A 10,123-nucleotide genomic window follows, 5' to 3' on the forward strand; every position below is an offset into this window, starting at 1 on the left:
GATGACGAAGGAGAAATCTGTATGGTTTCTCCCTGATTCCATGGTTCAAGTCATTATAGCTACAGTTCACAGTCCAGCACATTTAGGAGAGAAGGCTATGCTAGACAGCATTCAGCACATTTGGTTCAATAAACATTTACGAGCAGCAGCTAAACAAAAAGTTCGTACCTGTATGATATGTTGTCAGTTTAATCCAGGAAAGAGTGTTCCCGTAGAGCAGGGTGGATTTCAGCCTCCTGACCATCCTTTTGAAGTCCTCCAGATGGATTATATTCAGATGGAACGTTGTCGAGGATTCAAATATGTTCTCGTAGTTGTCTGCGCTCTCTCCCGTTGGACAGAGGCGTATCCCGTATCAGATTACACTGCCTCGACTACTGCCAAGCAGCTAGTTCGAGAATTCTTCCCACGGTACGGTTTACCACGTGTTGTATATTCAGATAACGGTCAGCCTTTCTCATCCGAATTAATGAAACATGTCTCACTCTTGTTGGGATATCAGTGGAAATTCCACTGTGTCCGACACCCCGAGGCAGCAGGTCTCGTGGAACGACATAATCAACTTTTAAAAATTAGATTGTCTAAAATATGTCAGGAAAAGGGTGTGGACTGGATAGTAGCCCTACCAGTTGCGCTATTTTACATGAGGATGGTAGCACACTCTCGAACAGGGCTATCCCCTTATGAAGTGATCTTTGGTAGACCACCGAATATGTGGGGGACGCCTATACCCCGTAAAATAACTGATGTTGACTGTAATATGCTGACAGATTACCTGGCTTCCTTGATGTCTGCACTACAATCTTGTCGTTCACAGGTAGTCGCAGCTTTTCCCGACAACACCGAGGTGAAACCTCATGATGTAATTCCCGGTGATTATGTTCTCGTCAGGAATTTTGATCGGAAAACCCAACTGGAGCCAAGGTGGAGGCTTCCTAAGTTGGTCCTGCTGACGACCAGAACAGCTGTGAAGATCGAAGGAAGAAAAGGATGGGTGCATTCCACCCATATAAAAAAATTTAATGGACTTCCTCCTGACACAGACAGTACTTCCCGTGTGTCTTCCCCCATTGACTCAAAGCTACCTTTGGCTGAGGCCAGTAGCACCGAACTCTATAAACAGAAACTCAGGTCCAGATCTAAACTGTCGGACGATTTGATTGTTTAAGTCCTCTCCAAGGTGAAGCGGTTGAATCTGTCCCGACATGTATCCCTTAGGTCTGAATCATGTAGAGTCCAGAATCATAATGAAACGACATGCTTATTGTAAATCACTGCGTAGCCACTGTATTGTGACTTTATTAATTTTGTTTTTCTTGAGTTTTTTAATAGTTACTGCAAGTATATTGTTGCATATGTATTATCCTGTTTCTAAACGTGCTTTCAATATAACTGATGAACATTCTTTTAGTGACCTACCGCCACATGAGTTGTCCTATAGACTTGCGCTGCGTAATAACACATTCATTAGTATGTTACATCATTCCCATCAGACTAGTAATGCCACCAATTGTTGGGTGTGTGGCCGACTTCCTCCCTATCAGAATAACAAAGGAGTTCTGCCTTTCTTTCCACATCCGTTCACACACAATGGCTCCTGTGGAGCATGGTTTAGTTTATTAAATTCCATAGACCCAGACACAGCAGTTTATCAACAACACTGGATATGGGGAAATCTGAATATAGTTTTATTCAAAGTCTGTCACCCCAATAAGGAGGGTCACCCCAGTAGAACAGGAACTGATTTAGAAAATGAAGTGTATAAATTAGGTAATTTTACGCCTAATCTTATGATTTTGAATGTCAAATCCGAAGTTGAACTAATTCTGCCCACTATGTCAGTATTTCCAGTTAAGGGTGAATTATGTGTGAGAAAAGTTGGTTCCATACATATGGGCCATAGCCAATGCGTTACTATAGTAGAATATAGTGATCAAGGTAAATCTTCATTTAGAGCTTCTCGCCATTCTTACTTCATATGTGGCCAGACGGCATATATGCGTCTGCCTCTAGATTGGGATGGTACCTGTTACATAGCATTCCTTTTGCCACCTGTTTTCCTAGCTCCCCCTGATTATTATCAAAATGTTCATTTAGTACACAATAGAGAGCGAAGAGATCTCCCAGTTGTCGATTATACTGAGACAGCATGGGACAAATATGTAGATTTCAATAAAGGTATCTTTCCCTATATAGGTACTATATCAAATAGTAAGCTGATACGCAGACTCACCAAGACTCTTGAAGCTGTAGTAAACGAGACTATAGCCGCCCTAGGCAATCTGACAGAGGAACAATCAGTGATGAGAATTGTTGTTCTCCAGAATCGTCTTGTCCTTGACGTCATCCTGGCCGATAGGGGCGGAGCTTGCAGGGTCATCGGATCCAGCTGCTGCATATTCATACCAGAAAATTCGCCATCTGTATATAAAGCTATAACACGCCTTCATAAGATTGTAAGCCAGATACACGAGAATCCAGGCACTTGGACGTGGTCCGGGTGGTTTTGGAGTGTGATATCAGCCTGGGGATGGAGAGTTCTATCCTTCCTAGGTATTGGCCTTCTCATACTATTCAGTTGCTGTCTATGTCTACAATGTGGACCAGCGATTTGTGGTCTGTGTGCCACATCGTGCATTCCATATCACAGTTCTCGTTCAAAATACCGGAAGAAGAAGGAAGAAGAAATGATGCTCCATGAGCAAATTGATGGAATAATGAAGATTGATGTCTCTTGAAGGGCAAGAAGGGGACAAGGAGGGAATGTGGAAATGTGGATTTTCCTGATCAGTTATGTCCCCTATCTTGGACCCCAACGGTTCTATATGCATGTTACAAGTACATGTATGTTCCCTCCAGTTCCAGTTTCTAAGACGCAAACATATGTGTGTCTTCCGTCGACATGCTCTCTGTCAGATCCGCCATCAATGGGCTGGATATTCGATCCCTAGGTATGAAAGGCCACCGACTTTATATGGCTAAGTTACTCCATTTTTACAGTTCAGGCAAGTAGGCCCGATTCTGTCCTCAAAGCCTTTCCCTGCTCTCTGTCTTTGACAGCTTCAGCTTGAGCTCGCATCTGTATCCATGAACTTTGTCCTACTCCCTGTGCAGCTAACGGTGCCTGCCTCGGCCAGTTTTCGCATGCCTGCCAAGAAGCTGTATTTCACCTTCGAATTATCTATTTTGCTCTTCAGCCGATGCATTCCTGTCAAGTGATTTAGGTAAACATTTCCTTTAGCTCACAAGCAAGGACTCAGCCTTTCCGTCCTCCTGCAAGTGATTCATAGTCCTGCTGCCATGGAAAGTTTTCTGCCCCTCGCATCTCATATAGACACTTAGACGCTTGTACACGCACACACAGTTAGCATAGAATAGATTCTGTCCGAGAGTCCTTCCTTGTGGATAACATAGTTCTCCAAACATAGGATGGTAGATATGATTTGGGATTAGGTTGACTTGACCCCCCAGACTTCTCGTCTCCACATGTAGAGCTAAATGTCAAGTCCCCTTCACCCCCTAGTTGCACGTCAATTACACGTCATGCTGCTGCGCGCGCATCTATGCCAAGTATTATCTTATAGATCCACCTATGTCTGATAATACAAACCAATCATGTTTCTTTTATTCCTTGTTACGCCTAGTTTCGATTATGTCACTGTCACGTCATTTTTCTTATCAAATGTTACGCCTTTTACATTCGTTTCATTGTAATGCACTTATTATAAAAATACATGTCTGTCAATGAATTATTGTACTTCACTTCCTGAACCCTCGTGGTGACGGAACCTGAAGGCCGCGACTCGAGTCGGCCATTTTGAATGGAATAAAGCCCATTTAGAAAACCTCTTATACCACGGATTCTGCCTCTTGTTATTTTGAGCTATTTTACTTTATTTAAGATCCCGTATGAAATTCAGTCCGGTATATTTTATTTACCACAATATGTTGCACACTAGATGGTGTTGCAATACAAACCCCAGATGAAGATGGAGTTTACAAGTTCATGTTAGCTAAACAGGGAACAGAAGTGAATGAATTATATTCGATGGTGACACAAAATGAATTACCTGCCGAAGTCAAACTGACTGTAAATGCAGAAATATGGGATTTTTCTGGAAAAGAAATAGGATTAATGGCAAATGTAGATCCCGTAAAAGTAACAGTGAAAGAAGGTGCTGTTTATCCGAATACCTGACACTACAAAATGAGTCCAGAAGTAAAAGGAGGTGTTGCAGCAGAGATTGAGCGATTGGTCGAGCAAGGCATCTTGAATGAAATAATGAATAGCCCTTTTAACTCTCCTATAATTGGTATTAAGAAACCTAATGGGAAGTATAGGTTGGTTCAAATTCTTTGGAAAATTAATAAGATTGTTGTACCATGCTGCTCAGAAGTGCCTAATCCAGCTGTGATTCTTTATCAGATACCATGGAAAGCAGGATGGTTCACAGTAATCGATTTATGTCATGTATTCTTTTCTATTCCATTGCATCCAGATAGCAAGTTTTTATTTTCGTTCAAATTTGAAGAGCATGTTTACATCTGGAATCGTGTGCCTCAAGGGTACACTGAAAGTCCTTCAATCTTTAATCAGATTCTTAAAAGAAGCCTTCAATCTCTTGTGTTACCCAGAGAGTCAGTCTTGGTGCAGCATATTGACGACCTATTGGTGGCGTCAAACACTCGAGATGACTGTGTTACTGATTCAATTGCGTTGTTAAATCATTTGGCAAAGGGTGGACATAAAGTGTCCCCTGAAAAACTCCAGTATTGTAAGAACTCAGTCAAATACTAGGACATCAAATAGAAAGAGGAATTAGAAGAGTGACCTCTGAAAGAATCAGAATAATAAGACAAATGCAGTTGCCACGAACCCAAAAAGAAATAAGAATGTTCCTTGGAGTTGTAGGGTATTGCAGGCAGTGGATTGTAGGGTTTGCTTTACTAGCTAAACCCCTGATACAAATGACCAGAAAGAGAGCGAAAGATCCTATAGAATGGGATGATGAAAGTATAGGATCTTTTATAAAGTTGCGGGAGTGTTTGTGTGAAGCACCTGCTTTAGGAATGCCAGACTATTCAAAAGAATTTGCATTATTCTGCTATGAGCGGGGTAAATGTGCACTTTCAGTTCTGACACAGAGACAAGGATTGATGAGAAGGCCAGTGGCATATTTTTCTGCTAACTTGGATCCTGTGGCCTGTGTGTTACCAGGTTGCCTGAAAGCTATTGCTGCAACTTGTGTAAGCATAAAACAGAGTGAGTCAATTGTGATGGGACACCCTGTCAAGGTGTATGTTCCTCATGCAGTGGTGATTTTACTAACCAGAACCAGAACGCAGTATCTTACTCCCAGTAGGCTGACAAAATATGAAAGAATAATACTGGGGGCTGAAAACGTGACTATAGTGAGATGTACTGTTCTCAACCCAGCCACTTTACTACCTGATTCTTACGAAGAAGAAGTGAAAGATGATGTTGAGCATGAATCTCTGGAAGTGACTGAACTTAGCACCAAACCACGTCCTGACATACAAGAGGAACCCTTGAAAAATGCTGAGTATGAGCTGTTTGTATACGGCTCATGCATGCGACACGAGGAGGGAGGATTGAGTGCTGCTTATGCTGTATGCACATTAACTGGAATAGTCGAAGCATCCTATTTACCAGAAGTCAGATCTGCACAAGTAGCTGAATTGATCACTTTAATTAAAGCATGCAAATTTGGAGAGTAACCTTATTCATTGACAGTCAATATGGTTATGAGGTTGTGCATGATTTTGGCCAACTGTGGATGCAGAGGGATTTCCTGACTTCCTCTGGGACACCCATTAAAAACTAGAATTTTTGTGAAAGAATTACTTGAGGCAATTCAATTACCAAAAGAGGTGGCCGTGGTTAAGTGTGCTGCTCCCCAATCAGGAGATGACTATGTGACAGCTGGTAATCGATATGCTGACCAAGTGGCCCAACACTGCGCGAGACATAAAATTGCCTTAAACAAGCAAATCGAAACTTGTGGAATCAGCTGCCAACCTATGCTATTTGCAGGAGTGGGAACCTGGGAGGAGGTAAAGGATCTGCAGGATGCAGTAGACATAAGAGAAAAGGAAGAGTGGGTGAAAATAGGATGTCAAAGAAGGGCAGAAGATGGTGTGTGAGTTTGTTATGGTGGCAGACCAGTCATGCCAGACAGTATGCTTGCACCAATAGCTAGAACGTGCCATGGAAACACACATGTGGGCAGAGATGCAATGATTCGACTTTTCAGAGAAGATTGGTTTAACGCGAAATTCAGAAATGTAGCAGAGAGCCTTTGCCAAAGATGTTTAATATGTCAACAAAAGAACCCTGGTAGGAAAACTGTGGTCTGTATAGGAAAGATGGGAAAGGCAGAGGGTCCTTTTGTGAGACTTCAATTAGATTTCATACAACTGCCTGCTTGTCGAGGGATGAAATATGTACTTGTCATAGTTTGTTTATTTTCAAAGTGGGTGGAAGCATGCCCGACCCGAAGAAATGACAGCTTGACAGTGGCCAAACTTTTATTAAGAGAACTCATTCCTAGATTTGGTTTTCCAGTAACGATTGAATCAGATAGAGGATTTCATTTTAATAATGAAATAAATCGACTAATCTGTGAAGCATTCAAAGTCGAACAAAAATTACACTGTGCTTACAGTCCAGAGGCTTCTGGGGTGGTAGAACAATTGAATGGCACAATCAAATCAAGACTCGGAAAGGTGTGTGCATCCACCCCACTGTAATGGCCTGATGCTTTACCTCTTGTTGTAATGGGACTCAGAAGTATTCCAGACAAAAATACTGGATTGAGTCCCAATGAAATACTAATGGGAAGAGCAATGAGACAAGCATGTGTACCAGGACACAAGCTGTTGAATATAACTGATGACTTGGTTTTGGAGTATTGCAAAGAGTTGGCTGACAGAGTGCGTTCTATCTCTCATCAGGTTGGGGAAGACGCTTTCAACAGACAGCTGAGCCAATCGCATGATCTGAATCCCGGTGACTGGGTAGTTGTGAAGAATCACACTTGAGAATCGTGCCTAGCACAAAGGTGGGACAAACTGCATCAAGTTATATTGACTACCTCAACAGCAGTAAAGTGTGCAGGATTGCCTAATTGGATTCATGCAAGTCATACAAAAAGGGTACCAGCTCCTGAAGATGAAGGGTTTCAGTTGAATTGAGAAATTGATGGTGCTGAAGGTTGTGCAGCTAAAGAACTTCCTATAGAAGATCCTGAGGTAGCTGCCCAAGAACAACCGAGCACTTATCTGGACGACTGGATCCCAGTGGTGGACATACCTGAAGTACTTATAAGAACTAGGAGTCAAACACAGTTAGACAGACAGGAAAAGAGTGAGGACCAGACAGGTGAAGAAGAACTTGCTCAGGAGAGTAGGGAAACGACTGTTAGGGAGCCTGAGCAGGAACAGTTAAGGAGAGAACAATATACTCAGAGAAAAGAAAACCAAAGCCCCATTCCTGACTCTGAGGAGGGACAGATAGGTTTTAGAGGAAATGTTCAGGCAGAAGAAGGTAAAGAGGTAAAAAGAATTGAACAGGACCAGATAGGCATAGAAACGCAAGTTCAGCATACAGAAGAAAAACCAGACATCGCTAATCCTGAACAAGGTCAGATTGAATTGAACAGGACCAGATAGGCATAGAAACGCAAGTTCAGCATACAGAAGAAAAACCAGACATCGCTAATCCTGAACAAGGTCAGATTGAAGTAGATGAACCCATCCAGGCAAAACAGGCAAAAACAATAAGCCCTGGACAAGGTCAGATAGAGAGGAAATCTGAAGACGAAGCCGATCAAGTTGTGCCAAAATCTAAAGAAAATAAAAGGAGTCTTGAAGAACCTGGCAGTGCAGTGAAATTTAAGAAAAGTCGAAAAGGCGATAGCTGGCCAAGAATTATCAAGAGACTGAGATATCGTCTTAAGACAATCAGTGAAGAACCTGAGCAAGTAAATGAAGTAACTAGTCAATCTGGACCTTCCAAAGTAACACCAAAACGAAGGAGTCAAAGGTTGAAGACATTGAATAACAAGTTCAAAGGTCCAGAGTGGACATATGTTATTCTTGAAGACTTTGAAAATCTCGACTTAAATGAAGAAAGTAATGAAGAACTGAATGTTGAATGAATTGAAGAAGAAGTGAGACTGACCTGAAAGAGAAAACACGCTTAAGGTGTTATCTCATACCAGATTCTGAAGTTAAGAAGATATAATCTTCTTGTCCAAAAATATCTGATAATAATGTTGCTGGAAAACCAAAACGAAGCAGTATAAAGAAGTGTTGTAGGATCTGTATATGTAGCTTAATGTTAGTCCTCATAATATGGGTGATATTAGTAATAGCTATTCCCTATCTAATGGTTACTGACAAACAAAATAGTACAAGCACACATACAGAAGTTGCAAACATTAAAGGAGATAGAGTAGACTTAGAAACACCAGATGAGCTAGATTTACACCACACTGTAGATAAGAATGAAACTGATTTAAATGTATTTGCAAATCTTTTAGTACATTATGTAGGAACTATGGAAGTTAGTGATTGTTATGTTTGCATGAAATTGCCAAGCTCAGTAGCTGAAGGGGTAACTTATCATCATTTACCCTTGACATATGGAATTTCATGTAGTGTATTAGCTAGTTTATTCTATAGAACTGGAAAATTGCAGTATTATTATTCAAATATAGATGTAATATTTTCAGAAGTTCCCATGCGAAAGAGCATGAACCCTGTCCTTAGTACTAGAGACTCACAATTCATGGGTGTATATTTCCTAACAATGAAGACAATAGATATAGCTGACGCACATAAGCGCAACCTAAGATGAAAATTACATGATGAAGAAAAGATATTTTTAAATTTAGTAGAAAACAGGAGACAGGATTTCCAAAGAAGGGCCTCTGAACCGAAACCTCAGATACCTAGATGGGCTGAAAGGGAAGACCTTTTAGTAACTGGCAAGACTCATGCTGCTAAGTCTCTGGACTTTGAAAAGAAAGGGAAAATCTGTCTCCATAGACTTAAAACAAAATATAACAATGTATTTATTGGTTCCAGTGAATGTGAACATAACTTCTTAGCAATTGGGAGTTGGGGGACTAAAAGGAGGAACTGATCCAGTATTTCCTGGAATTTATTATATATGTGAAAACATAGCCTATTTTAGGTTACCTGATCACTGGTGTGGGAGTTGCTATTTCAGAATAGATTCCCCAAATCTATCACGTTAAAAGAATCACAGGAAACAATAATGACAGTAGTGGACTAACAAGATATAAAAGAGCTAGTTTTTCAGAAATAGTTGGTGATATATTTGGTGCATTGATACCTTCAATGGGGGTTCTGCTGAATTCTTGAAAAATCTGTCAATTGTCAACAGTAGTTAATCGGTTATCTACTGACACTGCTGGAGGATATTTTTTGATCAATACAGAATTAGTTGCTGTTAGATCTATGGTTTTGCAAAATTGACTTGCCCTTGATATCTTATTGGCACAAGAGGGTGGAGAAGGTAAAATGTTGAAAGTGCAACATTGTTGCAGGTATATACCTGGCAAAAGTGTAGAGATTGGAAGAAATAATAAAAATATTACACATTTAGAAGAGGAACTGAAACCACTGGAGGTTGACAGTGTATGGAAGAAAATAACAAATAGTTTTTCAACAATCAGTAATTGGTTTTCTAACAAAGGCAAGAGTATTTTAGGTCCAATATTATTGCCAATCATGGGCATACCTTTATTAGTCTTGATGATAATGTGTTGCCGCAAATGCAGTGGGAAAAGAGAGAGGTACGAAGTGAGTGAGAAGGGTAGTTAAAGAAAATTAGAAGAAATACGACTTGAAGAATTGAAAGGCAATATCTACAAAAGAATGAAAGGATCATAATTTAAGAAAGATAAAGGATGGAATAAAATATTTGAAGCCATCAAAATGGTAGAATGCTAAAGTTGGCATCTGATTTAATAGAATCTAGTGATGGCATAAAATGCCATCAGAGAGGGGATTGATGGAGCAAGGTTTTGTATAAAAAGAAACTTGCTTGCTTGAAATCCTCTTGAATAACCTG

This window comes from Triturus cristatus, chromosome 1_2 (assembly GCF_964204655.1).
Source record: "Triturus cristatus chromosome 1_2, aTriCri1.1, whole genome shotgun sequence".
In the NCBI taxonomy this organism is placed as follows: domain Eukaryota; kingdom Metazoa; phylum Chordata; class Amphibia; order Caudata; family Salamandridae; genus Triturus; species Triturus cristatus.